Source organism: Cynoglossus semilaevis, chromosome 10 (genome assembly GCF_000523025.1).
Source record: "Cynoglossus semilaevis isolate Cse_v1.0 chromosome 10, Cse_v1.0, whole genome shotgun sequence".
Lineage (NCBI taxonomy): Eukaryota > Metazoa > Chordata > Actinopteri > Pleuronectiformes > Cynoglossidae > Cynoglossus > Cynoglossus semilaevis.
The window spans coordinates 7,469,240-7,484,928 of record NC_024316.1 but is presented as its reverse complement, the minus strand read 5'-3'; the positions used below and the strand labels follow the sequence as shown (position 1 = coordinate 7,484,928).

Below are 15,689 nucleotides of genomic sequence, written 5' to 3'. Positions count from 1 at the left end.
GTATCACTGATTTTTTTTTTTTTTTCCTTCTCAGAGATTTCGTTTTTCTGTAGCTCATTGTCTTTTTTTGGCCATGCACTTTTGTTGTCTTCTGCTTCATCATTAGCTCTGAGTACAGTGAACATCCTAAGATACATGCCTCTAAAATGAGCTTCCACTGTGGGGCAGCTGGGCCCCACTTTGTACAGATTCAGTCAAGAGTTCTGACATTTAAAAAGGTCGTAGAGAAGAGCCAAATTCTGCTCCTTGTGGTAAACAGAAGTCATTTGTGTTTCCAAACTGGGGTTCACTGGGTATAAGAGGAAATGAGAGGAAAATCCCAGGGTCGATTTCAAACTTATTTTGTATTCCATTTGGCTCTGGAATCCCCAAAGAGGAGTTTGAGAGAACTGTTAAGGAAAAAGGACAAAATATTTCTCTGCCAGCAAATACTGTCCTTGGAAAAATATAGAAATACAATATAAAAAATATACAATGTCGACAATGTAGACAATACAGGCATTAAACTATGATCTTATATTTTAGACTCAGTTTCACAAAGCAGTTAGTCAGTAAATAATGTGTCTCACTGCCAGACATTCATCCAGTTCTACCGCGGCCCCAGAGGCTGCTGGTCAGTGTCCTTCAGATGGTCCCTGGTGGGCGATGGCCGATCGGCAGCCTGGAGTGTCCTGCTGTCACAGCCAGTGCTCAGACCGTGTGATGAATTTCACTGTCACTTTAATTATGCAGCCGTTCACTGGGTGATTCAGCTTTGCAGCCTGTCCTGGCTTCAGAGGAGTGCAGTGACAGAAGACCAACACCAGGGAACCAGACGTGTTCTCACAGTCATAGTTACAGAACGTCTTAGTCACATTATTACAACTGCTTCATTCTGACTGTTTATGTTTCCTTCAGGGAACAACAATAGAGCCATTGTCTCTTTAAGTCGAGGTAATCAATCTGGTTACCAGAAACAAGTTTGGGGAAAAAAAATCCAACTTAATTTGGGATGCTGTTCAACAAGGATCACTGAGAGTGTCACTTCTTTGTAACATTGTTCTGTTGACCATCATAAACATTGGTCAATGAGGCTGTCAGTATGTACAGTAGCTATGCTGATGCAGTAATATGCTTATATCAGAGAAGATATGCAATTTAAGTTTTATAAATTCACACGTTTACACGTTGGGTTTAATTATTATACAAATATAGTAGTATAATGTGTTAATAATGATGTGAGGGCATGTGTACACAAACATGGGGAAGTGCTTCAACACACTGTCTGTTTTGCAACATGGAAAGAAATGTATTGCTAAATGTTTTCCCCCCAACTCTGGCAACTTAGTGAATTCTCAGAATTGCCAAATCTCTTGCATTTTTCTGGCAGGCAGCAGAACCACCAGGACGCCTCCTGCTGGCCTGAGGGGCCGTTTGAACCGGCTCTGACCAGTCAGACTCTGACCAGTCAGTTTGATGGACATCTTGCATCAGGTGCCAGTCTAACAGGACCACTAACCTTACTCCACTGCTGCAGCTGAGGTGTGTGTGTGTGTGTGTTTTCTCTGCTTAGTTGATTCTTATTCTTTGACCATCAGTAAGAATACCAGTTGCACTATTGGTTAGTTAAAAGCTACCGAGCCTTGAAGGAAACAGTGATCCAAATCACTCTCTGATCTGATCTCTAGACAAGAGTATATATGAAAATGTATTTTGTCTTGAAGGAGTACTATAAGCAGTGTCAGACAGATGTAAAGGGACAGAAGAAGACAAAAGCACAGCTACAACTGACTTTGTACAAACATACACTTTGCAAAACAAATTGTGTGTTTAAATTTCCATCTATATTTGCACATATTTAAAAAATATTCAAATTCAAAAACATTTTGAATTTTTTTTCACACCTAGGTGAAATATGAATGTGACATCCGTTAGTCTTGTGTTTTAAAGCTGAAAAGAACATTACAATGTAAAAATGTATGTTTTATACAGTTTATAAATCTAACGGATTAAAATGAAGCAGCTAAAGGTAGCTATGAAACACGGAAAAAGTCAATGGAATGTTTACATAAGAAGGCTTGTCTGAGTGCTAGTTGAACTACTTTATATTGAACACCAATTAGTTATCTTTATATACACATATATAGAGTATACTGTACATACACACACATATACTGTATATCTACTGTTATATATGACTGTTTGTGGTGTTTCCATTCCAGCAGTCGGTGTGTAAAATAAACCTGGAGTCTGAACACCTGCTGCAATCTACAGCAACCAAACCACGAAATCAAACCTTAAAGACAACTGTGGGACAGACCATGGTTCTTTGTGGTGAGTACCAGAGAAGGTGAGTGCAGAGGAGACAGAGTTGCGTTTGTACATGCTTCAAGAAGTCAAGAACGTTGTTGAACTCTTGACTTTGTGTACACAGGCCCAGTAGTTGATTTGCAGGTACATCAAAGTCCTAAAGAGGCTGGGTTAGTGTTGTGTGCTGTAACAAAGGGATTACAGCACACTATGAGAGACGGTGACAGAGAGGACAAACCAGCTTCTGTTACAACACACTGATACTTTAAGCTGAGGACCATTGTTGCGTGTGTGGGGAAATCTTCACTGTCACTGTAAAGATTTCAGCACAGCCTGGCACACACACCCTGTGCAGCAGCCCCTCTGTCACCAGCTCGTCTTGACACTTAATCCCTCTGTGGCAACACTGCCGTGGGCAAACCTCTTCATCTATAAAACAGTGACAACAGCAGCCCTGTGGCCACTTGAGTTCGACATTTTACACTTTCTTTTTCACATACTTTAAGGTACATGTTGGGCTGCTTCTCCGACACTTGCAGTCCTTTTTACAGTAGGGAACTCTCTTTAGCTTTGATAGGTGTAGAATTTGACTATAAAGTAGCAGTCTGACACACTGTAGATTTATATGAATCCTTGTTAATTCTCCCATGATTCATAGTCTCTTTAATCCCATTGTAATCAGCCAATTGCTATATTGGTCCAAAAGAAGAAGAAGAAGAAAATTGTATGAAGGAGCCATAAAAGAAAGGAAGGTAAAGAAGAGAAAGGATAGCTAAAGAGAAGAAAATTATTTAAATAAAAGTGTACTGTAGAAGAAGAAGAAAACCATAGAAGAAGAAAAAAAGTCAAAGAAATTAAAATGAAGAAGAAAAAGTAGACAAAGAGTCTGATAAAGACTCCACCATTGCAGCAACAGTTCCTGTCCAGTAGAAAATGCTAACATGACTTCTTACTTCTTTGTAAGAGTAAGATAATTCTGTTTAAATTCTAAAGCATGAATCTGCACTTGAGTTTTCTATCAGATTTACGGTATTTAAGATCAAAGTTTCAGAAAATCAGTTGTCTGCCTTAAAAGTTGTCTTATTAGGTTAGTTAGGTCGGTTAGCAGTGTGAGTTGAAAATATAAACTCAATCCCTATTTCTGTTTCTGTCCCTGAGATCTGACTCAGCACACACATACACACGCTTTAATATACTGTAATAACAATTGACACGCCCTTCAAGTTCGCCTGAAATTAATTCAACCTTGTCAAAGTGTAGGCGGTGAAATCTTCTTTGCAAAAGAACTGCGGTAATTATCCAAACTAATGTAATGAGATTTTTGAATCACTCTTCAGTGAACGTCGGAACACACTCTACAGGAGTGAAGAGAGGTGGAAGCTCTGCTGTCTAATTGTTGTTCCAGGAGCTTGGCGCTGTATTGTTTCTGGCACGAACCTCCGTTTCAGGCAGTCTGTAGACGTCTGTCAGCCCTTGTCTCTTAATATCTGTTGCCTGTCGATGGACCGACTGCATTCTCTCCTCCAGCCTCTGCTCCGACACTGACGCTGACAGGATCTGACTCACATGCTTCTGCCGAGAGATGTTTGATTTGGAGAGTTGTGCGTGGAGAATGCGTGGTTCATTATGAATTTCAGGGCTAAAGGTGAAAAGAGCATCATAATTATGTGAGCAAATCCAACGTTAGGAGATAATTACCCTACTGTCTGCTGCCCCCTTTAACACATACGCTGACAACAGCTGCCCTGTTGAGTAAAAGGTCAGATGTGTTTTGTTTTTGTTTTTGTTTTTGTTTTTGTTTTTGTTTTTGTTTTTGTTTTTGTTTTTGTTTTTGTTTTTGTTTTTGTTTTTGTTTTTGTTTTTGTTTTTGTTTTGTTTTTTGGAATTGGTTTCGCAGAAATATGTGTGAAATCTCACCAGGTAAAACAAAAAAACAAAATTGATGTTCCTGACTTCTGTTGATGCTACTGTGTATGTGTGTGGGCAGCAGCCATGCACTGCGGGCTATAGTAGTACTGAAAGTGAATGTTGGCAGCACTCCAGGTGGATGAAGGCTGAGCGACGCCTCTGCGCTGAAATATTGATTCAGAAAGCTGAAGCACCCGCAGGCGATGGCACTGCATTTGGACAATGCATGTAGAAGAGTGTAAAAGTTAATCCCTGCATCTGTGCATAGAGTTACACGACATCTGACTGAATAGGAGCTGAGTCGGGGGAGGGGAGGTGTCGAAGGATAGGCGGGGGGGGCTCTTTATACTTTACAGTGTGGACTCCATTTACACCATTCAGATTCACATCCTATTCAGATGGGGTTTTTTTTTCCATCAGGATTATCGTCCTGTGTCGTCAGTGTCAACAACTTCATCTGTTCCAGAGTCGGTCTGATCCTTTAAGACATGTTTCAGTTTACAGTCACAGCAACAAACAACAATTATTATAGTGTTTGCATTAGCATTGCAGCTAACGGTAGCTACTGCTAAGACCAACCATGACAAACAGATGCCCAAATCAGCTAACCTAAGTCTGAGATTATTATATGAACTGGTAAGCCTCAGCAGACAAAAGTTCATGGGAAATTTCTCCTCAACTGAGCTGTGAATTAAAACATTCCAGGAGAATTCACCAATCAAAAACTCAGTAGTTCAGAATACAAGCTATGAGAAAAGGATTGACAAAAATGAGTTCTCCATGGGAACAGTGTCTGGCAGGAGTGTGTATTGTGATTGGTTATGAACAATATCCAAACAGACTGAATACTATTGTGGACTGATGAAAGACAGTGTCTTTCTTATCAGTATTTGTAGCTACTGTACTTATGCTGCACCATAATGCATAATTCTCCTGCATTACTGCATTTGTATTTTATTTTGGGATCATTATAGTGGCTATAAAAAAAAAGCAAAACATCCAAAAATGTTGGTTTCTTTTGTGTGTAGTGATGTGATTTTCATATTTTACTTTAAATAGTTTGTGTAGTCAGTGGACACGGGGCTCACCATGAGAAGACGTGTTGGAATGCACCCCAGTTCTTACCCGTCCCAGCAGCTTAGGAGTGTAGAATAAATGAGTGTACATCGTGGTCTGAGGTGTCGGAGACATCGTCCAGTGAAAGATGTCACTAACCAGGTGACTACTGAGTGAACAGCTGGAGATCATTGTTATACATTATAGCCTCTTATAAAGTACACCTGCAGCAGCTCACATGGGACTGGTCAGGTGATGTGAAGCAGGTGCAGGCGAGACTTTAAGGAGCAGGAAATGGCGTCCAAAAAACTTCTTCTGTCTGTAGCTAAACCTCTCCAACTCTGTTGCACCAAATCTGCAGATGATGCTGACGGAATACTTTGGAGTGATTCAGATGAAAGGCAGCGGTGCTTGTTAGATGCTACACTGAATGGGAGGTTAATTAGACGCAGTGTCTTCGCACGTGTCGTCTAGTTCTTCGGCAAAACCCTATGCAAGTTGAGGGACCTTGAGTGAAATAAAATGTCAATGTGAAGCTATATCACACATATGTGAGCCTATGTATATGTAGGAGGCAGGGACTGTGACTGACATGCTCCTGCTGCATTATAGAAATGTTTCTCTGCCTCAGTAGGGGAGGTGTGAGTGCTTCTGTGTCTTTCAATAGAAAAGCCTGCCTTCCTTTGATTCATTTTTTAATAGTCCCCTGCAGCTTGTGCTCCACTGCCTTTTTCTCTGCCTGTTTTTTTCCCTCACTTTTCATCTTCTTATCTTGATTATTTTTTCAATAAATAGTCAATAAACCTACGACTTCCTCCTCCTCTTTCTCATTACTACATTTAAACCCAACGCCGTATTCTGTGGTGACTTCAGTGGCACTTTTGCCCCTGTGTGTGATGTGTTCATTTCAAACTCACTGGTGAGAGCTGCCAAGTCTAGCTCCTCAGCGTTGGTGCTTATGAGTCCCACAGGAGACGGCGGTATGTAAATGACAAGAGCTTAGGAACGTATTGGCAGCTGACGCCGCTATGCCACAAAGGCTTCTTTCGTGGGCAAGACAAAGGCGCCGGCCCGCGCTCCTATCCCTTCGGGTTCTCTAAGACAGACGGAGTAGAAAGAGGACGGAGGCAGCCAGCCCATCATGTCCCACTTCTTCTTCTTCTTCTACTCCCGTCGCCCTTCCCCCACCTTCTCACTCTATTTTCTTTTTTCCTCCTGTGTCTTACGCCTACGCTGTTATGTCTCTTCCTCTACAAGTTCCATGCTGTCTCCACCTTGTGTAAACAGACACACACATCCACAGCACATTATAGAGCTGTACTGTATGTACTGTACATGTGACGGCTGCCCGCTGAGCGCCCGCGTCACCGGCGGTCACATCAAGCCAGCTCGACTTATCAGGGTGACTCTGACGTCCCTTCATCCTACACCCACTGGAGGGGAGGTGGCATCCAGTGTGGCAAGTCACCCACCCGTGCCCCGCCCCCTTCTCTGGGTGCTGTCTAGTCATATTGAATTGACAGAGCCTGAGCCAGATCCCTCCCTGGGGGGGCGCTGTGGGATGCTTTAACCTTTGTTTTTACAATTACATGTTCTAAGTGAGTTGAAGCTGTCTTTCTTCTCTTCTTTAAAAGACTATTTTTCCCACTGTCTTTCTTTTTTTTCCCTGCTCTGTTTTTTCCAGCTGCACCCTCAGGTAATTTAGCCTTTTTTTTCCAATTCTGTTTGTTTTTTTCTGTTTGAAGTCTCCTGTTTACAGGAATTTACTTGGATCACTGCGACAGACGTGTCTCAAGGGAAGTTCTTCACAGGCTGTTTGAAAAAACACGGGGGAAGGGGGTGGGGGGGGGGGGGGGGGGCTCACAGGAAGATACGTTGTGCAATGGTGTTGGAGAAGTTGATAATAAACTCTATAACCACCCTCAGTATGTGCACATGCACCTCATAGTTAGACAGCTATGCTTCAGTAGAACTGGTCAAACTACATTCTCTGTAGCACAGTAGGATGTGGACCCATTGAATCTGTTTGTTAAGTCAGTCAAAAATTTGTGATATTCACCGGACTAATTCTCTGTAGTTGACAGTATTTAGTCTGTATCAGGCTGTCTTAGTTGGACAGTGTTTAACCTGATCTGTATATTTCTTGCATGCTGACAAGTTCTTCGAAACATGTATGCTATGCTGCTTCTGCTACACTCAGGTTAAAATCTGCAAGGTTGCTAATGTGTGGCTAATATCTGCAAAGGTTTGCTAGCCTATAGCGCATGACCAGCGAGTAGGCACCACCTTTTAGTCTGCATCAGGTCATCTCTGTTGGCTGTAAGCTGTCCGCTAACAAGTGCTTTTTAGCGCCCATGCTATGCCTCTTGTGCCATGCAAGTGCTAACTTGTGGCTAACAGCTGCCGTTCCATAGAATTTCAGTGATACTATCACCAACATGGTGCTGTCTGACTAACAGACTGTCTGATGTCATGTTATTGCACTGAATGCACATGAAAGAGCTCAGTGTTTGGACTCGCTGCTGCTCCTGTGTTGTAAGACGAAGAACAACAATGAGAAACTGTGGCTCATATATTTCTCCAAACCCACAGTTAGGCTCTCTTCTGTCTCTGTGGCCCAGATGAGCAGTTAGACTTGTATGAGTCAGTCACAGGTGCCCACGGCCTTCCTTAAATCTTGCCCACACAAGCCTGGATAAAAGCTGCCTGTGGCGAGCTGTTGTGTGTGGACACGCCCGTAACCCCCATCCACACAGATTGTCCTGTGGAACTCTTCACGTCTTTACATCTTTCACTGCTTGTAGCTGCTGTGGTGATGATTCACAAGCCGGAGACACCAGGCGCCCTCACAACAGGCAGGTCCTGTGTGGTTCATTCAAAGACTGGAGTGTTTTCTGTTTTTGTTCACTTCATCTGGCCTCACTAGGAACAACAACAGCTGTTGAGCCACTGCAGGCTGATCTGTGAGCTAAGAAAACAAAAGATCTAGTGGTGAGTTTTTGTCATAGCCTCATGTAAGTAATAATGAAAGACTTAATTATGAATTTATTCTGGATATATTCTTGGAGAACTGTAGACCGTTTCAAGAAAATGGATGTTGCTGTCTTGTAGACAAAATGGAAGAGTTCTGCTTGCACTTCACTCATGTACCCTGTAATTACATTTACTTACAATTTCTTTCTATATGAGTGGCCCAACTTTTTACAACAAATTGCATTAGATAAAATCTAAGATATGAAAATCAGCCTCATCTACCTGACACAGAGCTGTCACAACATTTCATCATCGTGTCTCTTTTTTTCTTTTTCAGAGAGGTTGTCTCTTCAAATACTATATAAAAAATCCCAACATGCATTTCTGCAAAATCACAATTTATTGCTAGTTTTTTTTTTGTTCTTTGTGTGACTTGGTGACTCGAGGATGTGTCTTGAATCACCCCACTGTACACCACGCCACAGAATGGCACCTACACTTATATTCAGAAAACCGTAAAAAACTAAACTACATCCATCCTTTACAGGTTTTTGTGGCTATAAATGAGACATGACTAATGTTTGGCCCGCGCAGTGAGTGAACAAGTCATCAAAGTCTGCTTTAGTTTTACTGGAGGGGGAGGAAGGGGGAGGGGAGGGTGAAACTGAATCATGAAATTAGTGAAGAAATTTCCTTGACCTTGTGAGTTTTCCGAGCCAATGCCACCCAAGAGTGAAACTCTGAGTCATCCTGACAAAGCGTGCTCCCAGTGGTCAGTCACGAGTTTGTCTGTCTGTGTTTAACTGACAGTGAGGTGCAAGGCGGCAGAGCCCTGCTCACCTGGAGGAGCTGAACCACACAGCTGGATGAAAAACCCAACACGAAACAGAGTAAAACTGTACGGACTGTTACAATCTCCTGTTCATCAGGTGTCAAAACTGAAATCCCGGTGAGGAAGAGGAAGGTCAGAGACCGCTGCTGTGTTCAGCCCACCTTCCAGTCAGACACCACCGTGTTCCCACAATGGAGTCACATGACACAGGAAGAACTATTGGAAGATAATGTGGCTTAGAAGTCAACCATCAGGTCATGGCTCCTGTTGTCGACTTCCTAAGTAATAACAATTAGTAAAAAAGTAAATTAAAAATAACTTTCCCATTGGTGCACGTTACTAAGTCTTTGAGAATAAAGGTTTGTATTTTTTGAGCTATCATCTGGATTTAAAGCCACTTTAATGATGTTCCTGTTGTTTCTCATCTCTGCAGATTATTGATTCACATAATGCCCAGGATTTGATGTAAAAACTGGACTGTAAACCTGACCTTTCACCTTCCCCTCCAGCAGTCAACCCTTACATTTACAGACTTGGACCTTTTCACTCTCCTGCATCACCTCCAACAGCTCAGGGTCCAGATGACCGGTCTAGAACTGCATGACTTCAGGTCCATGTCAGGTCTGAGAAGGGTTAATGCAGTGAGGTCCATGAACTTCTGGTGCATCATGGATGTGGGTGCTAGTACAGAGACATAGTAGAAGATGATGTTTTTGCCTGCAGACCTTGAGAAGTGTTAAGCTGAACATGTATACATCTTGGAGATGAAACTCAACACTCACAGGCTTCTGTAGTGAACCGAGCCGCTGTAGTCTGACAATATGAAAACAATTTTGACTCCAAAACCAGTGCTACCCTGCTCTGAGGAACCACCTCTAATCAGACCTACCGTTATGGGAATCAAACCCACGTCCATGCACACACGAGGAACTGCTGTGAGTTTTGTTGACGGAGGATCACTGACCTGGCAGTTTGAGTCAGGAATCTCCATCCACTGTAAACCTCCTACACATCCCAGGTCACGGTGATGACCTCCTGAACTACGAGGCAGATAATCCAATTCTTTGGTGTGCAGCAGATTGGAGGGTGACCTAGAGGGACGTTACAGTTGGTGCTAAATGTGATTTACCTGTGATTGAAACAACACAGGTAATGGATTTTTCAGATGATGACCAAGTGCAACAATTCTATTGTTGCAGAGTTTTGCTCCTCTTTTTACACCTGAGGTATTTTAACAAATTAGTTCAGTTGTTTTTCTCATTTCAATAATAATAATTGGACAAATTTTTGGTTGTTCTGATGAGGGTACATCAGATTTAATTGGAAGAAGGTGGCAAGTATGACAAATTGAATATATTTCTTCAGCAGGCATTTTTACCTAAAGCAATGCAATTGTCAGGTTTCACCCAAATCATTACACGTTATTATTTTCTAAATATCTAGAACCGTTTCAAGGTCAGGATGATTGGTCACTTTAATATATCATATATGTAATACATTGTGGGATTTTCTTTCTTAAATCCAGCAACACAGACATGAAAATCCAATTCTTTCAGAAAAGGTCATTCAAGGTAATAGTCTAAGGTCATTGTCATCTTGTAAAACACATTTTTGGCCATGTGAACACTTTGTCCTGGGAAAACCTTTGGGGAAACCTCACATATTTGGCAGTGATTTTGAGTCAGAATCACTGCGAGAATGGTTAAGATTTTTGTGGTCAAGGGTCGGCGTGACCTAACAAACATGTTTTAAGCCATAATGCTGAGAAAACTGACTTCAAACTGTTCTGGCAGACACAGTCCACCCAAAAGCTGTAATCCCACTTTACTGTTTTGGTTTTGTTCTTCAGCACAGAAAATATGAACGGCCAAGCAGAACACAGTGGCTTATTTAAACCAAGCGTTGGAGTGCACGTAGGGTGACTGGTGTACCAGTACATACTGTAGCTGTATGTTAAGGATGCAGTAAAGACGTAAAACTGGCTTTCTCTTTTTTGTAGCTTAACCACAGATACAGATTGTTCAAATGTCTCAGCCGCTGCATTTGAACTGGATCATTTAAATTGAAAATACTCTAACAGTGTGCCTGGGTAGTATCACTGTTTCACACTAGATATTCCAAAGCAACTGCAGTAAAAAACTGGCCCACCTGCAGTGAGATATAAAATGCATTTTTGTAGCTCACAGTATGATATCCGTGTATTTAGAATGTGGGCTACAAATGTAAACCAAAGACGATCGTCTGGTATCAAAGTGGAACTAGAGGAAGTCTAGGTCTGGATGTACAGATCCACAGTGATTGGCTGAAACGGGCTGAGGTGACTCCAAACAATAATCAAAGCAGTCATTTTAACATCAGCATGACGATAGTGCGGCAGTATAATTAAGAAAATCTGTAATATTTGCTGTTGAAAATAGTTTTCTGTCTAACAACAACTGTCTTTGTTAGTGAATCCTAATGTACCAGGTTGGTGATATCTATAATCATTTCATATCATTTCCCCTAATTACCCACACCAAACCAGACAAATGTAGAGCAGCAGTGTGTTGTGTCTAATTACACTGTGTGTTTTCTGTTAGGACTAATACTTTTTTCATTATTTTACCCCATTTTAATTCTTTTCTTTGTGTGTGTGACTGGCTGGTGAGACGGGGGATTAAGGAACAGTGAAACACAGCAATAATCCTGAGACAATCCAGCTTCCAGCCACTGTCGGCATAGAATTCAATTTTAGTGTAAAGGAGCAAAGGCTGTGTTAGAATTCACAGCATTCATCCATGCATTCATCCATCTACCATTCATCCATCCATCCAGACGGTGGCCGCTGCAGTGATTTATCCTTGTAAAAACCTGAGGTGTCGTCCTCCAGGGCTCGCAGCCATGGCAGCTGAAGTGTTGTACAGACTTGCCGGTTTGACAAGCAGAGTGGCTGAGACGCTGATCACTTTTGTCAAGCAGAGATGGTAAAATGCTGCAGCCTCCCATAAATATTGAACTTGCCCAGGGGCCAATGACCTGCACCGGCTGACACTGGCCTTTCTGGAAAGGCAAGTGGAAGTGTGTTTCATGGAGACTGGGAGAGAGAGCGAGAGAGAGGCGGAGGGGGGGGGGGGGGGGGGGGGGGGGGGGGGGGGGGGGGCATCAGGCTGCAGGGAAGTGTCCATTTAGTGGAGATGCAGAGGGGTCAAGTCTGCTACATATGGTGATTTCTTTACTCTCCAGGAGAATGAATGTAAATTTAGTTTGTACACAGGCCTAACAATCTTTATACGTGCAAATGAGATGCAAAAGTACTGTGTACTGACGGTGTGGAGCTGTTTATCGCAGCCATCAGTGTCCATCATTCCAGCGACATCTTCACATTTGAAGTAATGCATTCACCACACAACTTCCTAATACACACACACACACACACACACATATATATAATTTTTCACGCTTAAACATACAGTAAACCTCCCTGGTCCCACATACAAACACTCTGCTGAGTCAGCATGTCAACTCTGAGCCTAATAAGGATCTGGAAGTTTTAAAGCGCTGTTGTTCCAGTTTACCAAGTTCTGTCAGTAGCAAAAGAAGAAGAAGGGAAAAACAGGAACATTTGGTCCAACAGAGACAGTGTTGTCCTAAGTGTCCTGCTTGTGTGTAGACATGGCCTGGTGGTTACAAATCAAAGGTGTGGTGGCTGATGGTAGGACTGTTTTTGTGCTCAAGATATTATCACAAATGCAATGCAACATCATCAAGCTCTTTACTGTTCAAACACTGCTTACACAGTAACTGAGTAAGAACAGGATAAATCTACGGTTTGTATTGGTAACTATATGGTGCCTTCATGCTGTGTGTGTGTGTGGTCTCAGTCTTCCACTCATCTGAAGAACTACAGACGTAGGCTACAGGACAGTCTTGGTTCCTTAAAGATGTATCACTATCAATTTTAACTGAGTGTTGGGAAAATCTGGGATTTATCCTTTGAGTGGCTGAGGGCTGTTTAGAGCAAGAAGATCAGCACTTTGATGAAACTGACAAGCTTTCTGTTTGTAATTTGCAGGTTCTCAAGTTCTGCCCAAACATTATGAGGAGTTGTCCATCAGAACTGCTGCTCAGTACCAGGGTGACCGGACAGTGCTGATGAGTGGAATAAGATACAGAGGAAGCAGCATGGGCAGCTGCTACTGTCAATCATTATGGTAAAGTGGAGCTCCTGTATATGCAGCAAAAACATATCCGTCCCTGGGTGGGCTTGAACCACCAACCTTTCGGTTAACAGCCGAACGCGCTAACCGATTGCGCCACAGAGACTTGTACAGGGGTGTGTACAGCTTCTGTTATCAGACACTTGAACCCAGTCTTTTCTCACCCTCTGTCTCTGGAGTCACCTCTGACACTCATGTCTGTGCCGTCTCTGTGTTATCTTAATAATGTCTCCGCTGTCTTATTGCACCATTGAAATGTCTTATTTGTTTGGAAACCGAGGACTGTGTGACATGCGTCACTGTCAGCTGCCCCAAAACTGCTCCCTGCACCAAAGTCCAAGAGCAACTCAACCACCAGAATCTGTCAGATGTCCTGTTTAAATCCCTAATGTTTAAAACCCCTCCTTCAGATAAGCTGCCCCTGAGTCTTCAGCCTGACCATCTCTGCCTTCATTGGCCAGGAGCTTCTATTGTAACATTAAGAGTTTGACATTTATACCATTTTAATAGTTCCTAAGAACCTAAACTGGTTCAGATGCACTCTTCCCAAGACTATCTTTACACTGGCATAAGTGGGCAAAGGTGTTTTTTTTTAAATTATTTTTGCCCATGTGTGGCTAACAAGTCCTAAATCCAACAGGTATCAGATTATTCAAACAACCTCAGTCTGAGCAGCAATGTTACATTTAATTTCTTTTGTTTATTTCTTTGATATGTTGATGACAACCAGAAATTTCTAGAAGTCAGAGGTTCCATTACATAGGTTCAAATACGTTGATTGCTTTAAACATGTCTACATATCTGGGTCACTTATAATAAGTAGCCTTCCTGTTTAAGTTTTAACATTGAATTGAATTCAATGCATTTTTTTATTTTAAAAATAACAAGACTTTCTCTTCTTCCTCTTTTTTTGCAATATTCAGGTTTTAAAATGTAAAAAGATAAATTAACAATTTCCAGTCAGGCAGGTCACCACCTACTCTAGAAGATGATTAGCCTTAATTTACTTAACTGTTAAATGCACTTATTGATTAGACTGTGGGATGTTGTTGTTTGTCCACATAATTATCATCTGTCTCTGCTGCTGCTGAACGTGTCTAGAGAAGTAGAGAAGTAGAGAAGTACAGGCCTGTCTAGAAAGGTCCGTCCCACGTTCACATGAAAAAAAAAAAAAAAACAAGTGAATGAATTAAACATGACTCAGTAATTGACTGTACATTATAAAACAGCAGGAGACGAGGAGGCAGAGGAAGACGGAGAGAGCCGCAGAAAGACTCCAGGGACTAATGAGCTAACTGCAGCCTCTTCTCCCTCATGTGACTGCTGTAATTGGGTCAGTCGGCAGCACACTGTGATGACGCTGAGAGACGTCTGAGCAGCTGCACTGGACGGCCCTAATCATAATATAGGCCGCCACAGCAGCAGCAGCAGCAGCAGTGGCAGCAGCATAACCCAGAGATCTTCTACTAAGTCTATGGTTGGAGGCAGAGGAGGAACAAATTAGTACCACTCAGTTTCTTCTGTTTCTTCTTATCATTAACCTTCAAACATTTACATTGTCGTCCTGTTGTTTTGGGTGAGACAGTTGTGTCCAAGTTTTAGTCTCTGTTGCATTTCATAATGTTTTTTTTTTTTATTCTTAAAATCATTAGTACGCAGTGGCTGTAATGGGAGTAATAATATCCTGCATTTTAGTAAAATAACAAAACAAAATAAAGCTAATAATTTTCTCGATATGGATCAAAGAGAAATGCCAATATAGAAAATCATTTTATTTACATTTTAGGACAACTTTCTTTTTACAGCAATGCATTCAGAAGTGCTTGAATGTATGTTATGCTGTTAATGTAACATATTAAAATAAATATATCCTAGGAAAAGAATAATGTACACTCTAATGCAGTGGTCCCCAACCCCTGGACCGCGGGTGAATTGGTACCGGGCCACACTGAAAGAATGCATAACTTAGATTATTTTCGTTTTATTTATTATCTGATTTTGAATGATGTTTTATTTTGAAAAACTACCGGATTTTCTCAGTCGCATCTGTGAATGAGTCACACTGGATGGATGTCCAAATGTTTGCCTAGGTCACGTGTCTTACCTACATCCGCTACTTTGTTGATGGGTCTGCTCCAGCCACTAACTCAAAATACTAATACAAAATACAAATACAGAAAGGAATCGTATTTGGAAAGTTTCTTAGCGCAAGACAAAGGAGCCAGTGAGAAGACAGAAGAATAAAATATGGGTTCATTGCGACAGGTTGTTCCCACGCAGCTATAGTACGCGGTCAGCGGCTCTCTAATGAGACAATGAAGCCGTCAAAACTGCTTCGCAAATTGCAGACCAAACATTTTGCATTGAAAGGCATGCGCGATGTTACGAGGACGCTACTAATAAAGTTGCATACCCAGTGGCTAAACATTTATTGA

At 41.8% G+C, this 15,689-nt stretch overlaps 1 long non-coding RNA gene and 1 other non-coding gene across 2 annotated transcripts; one reads left to right on the top strand and one right to left on the bottom strand.

Annotated features, from left to right (window-relative positions):
* Nucleotides 1–1,232: 1,232 nt before the first annotated feature.
* On the top strand, nt 1,233–15,082 carry LOC103384887 (uncharacterized). The gene is made up of 3 exons (XR_001760689.2): nt 1,233–1,521; nt 2,202–2,313; nt 13,110–15,082. It is a non-coding gene; the product is annotated as an uncharacterized LOC103384887 (long non-coding RNA).
* trnan-guu (transfer RNA asparagine (anticodon GUU)) lies at nt 13,287–13,360 on the bottom strand. The gene has a single exon. It is a non-coding gene; the product is annotated as a tRNA-Asn (tRNA).
* Nucleotides 15,083–15,689: the final 607 nt, after the last annotated feature.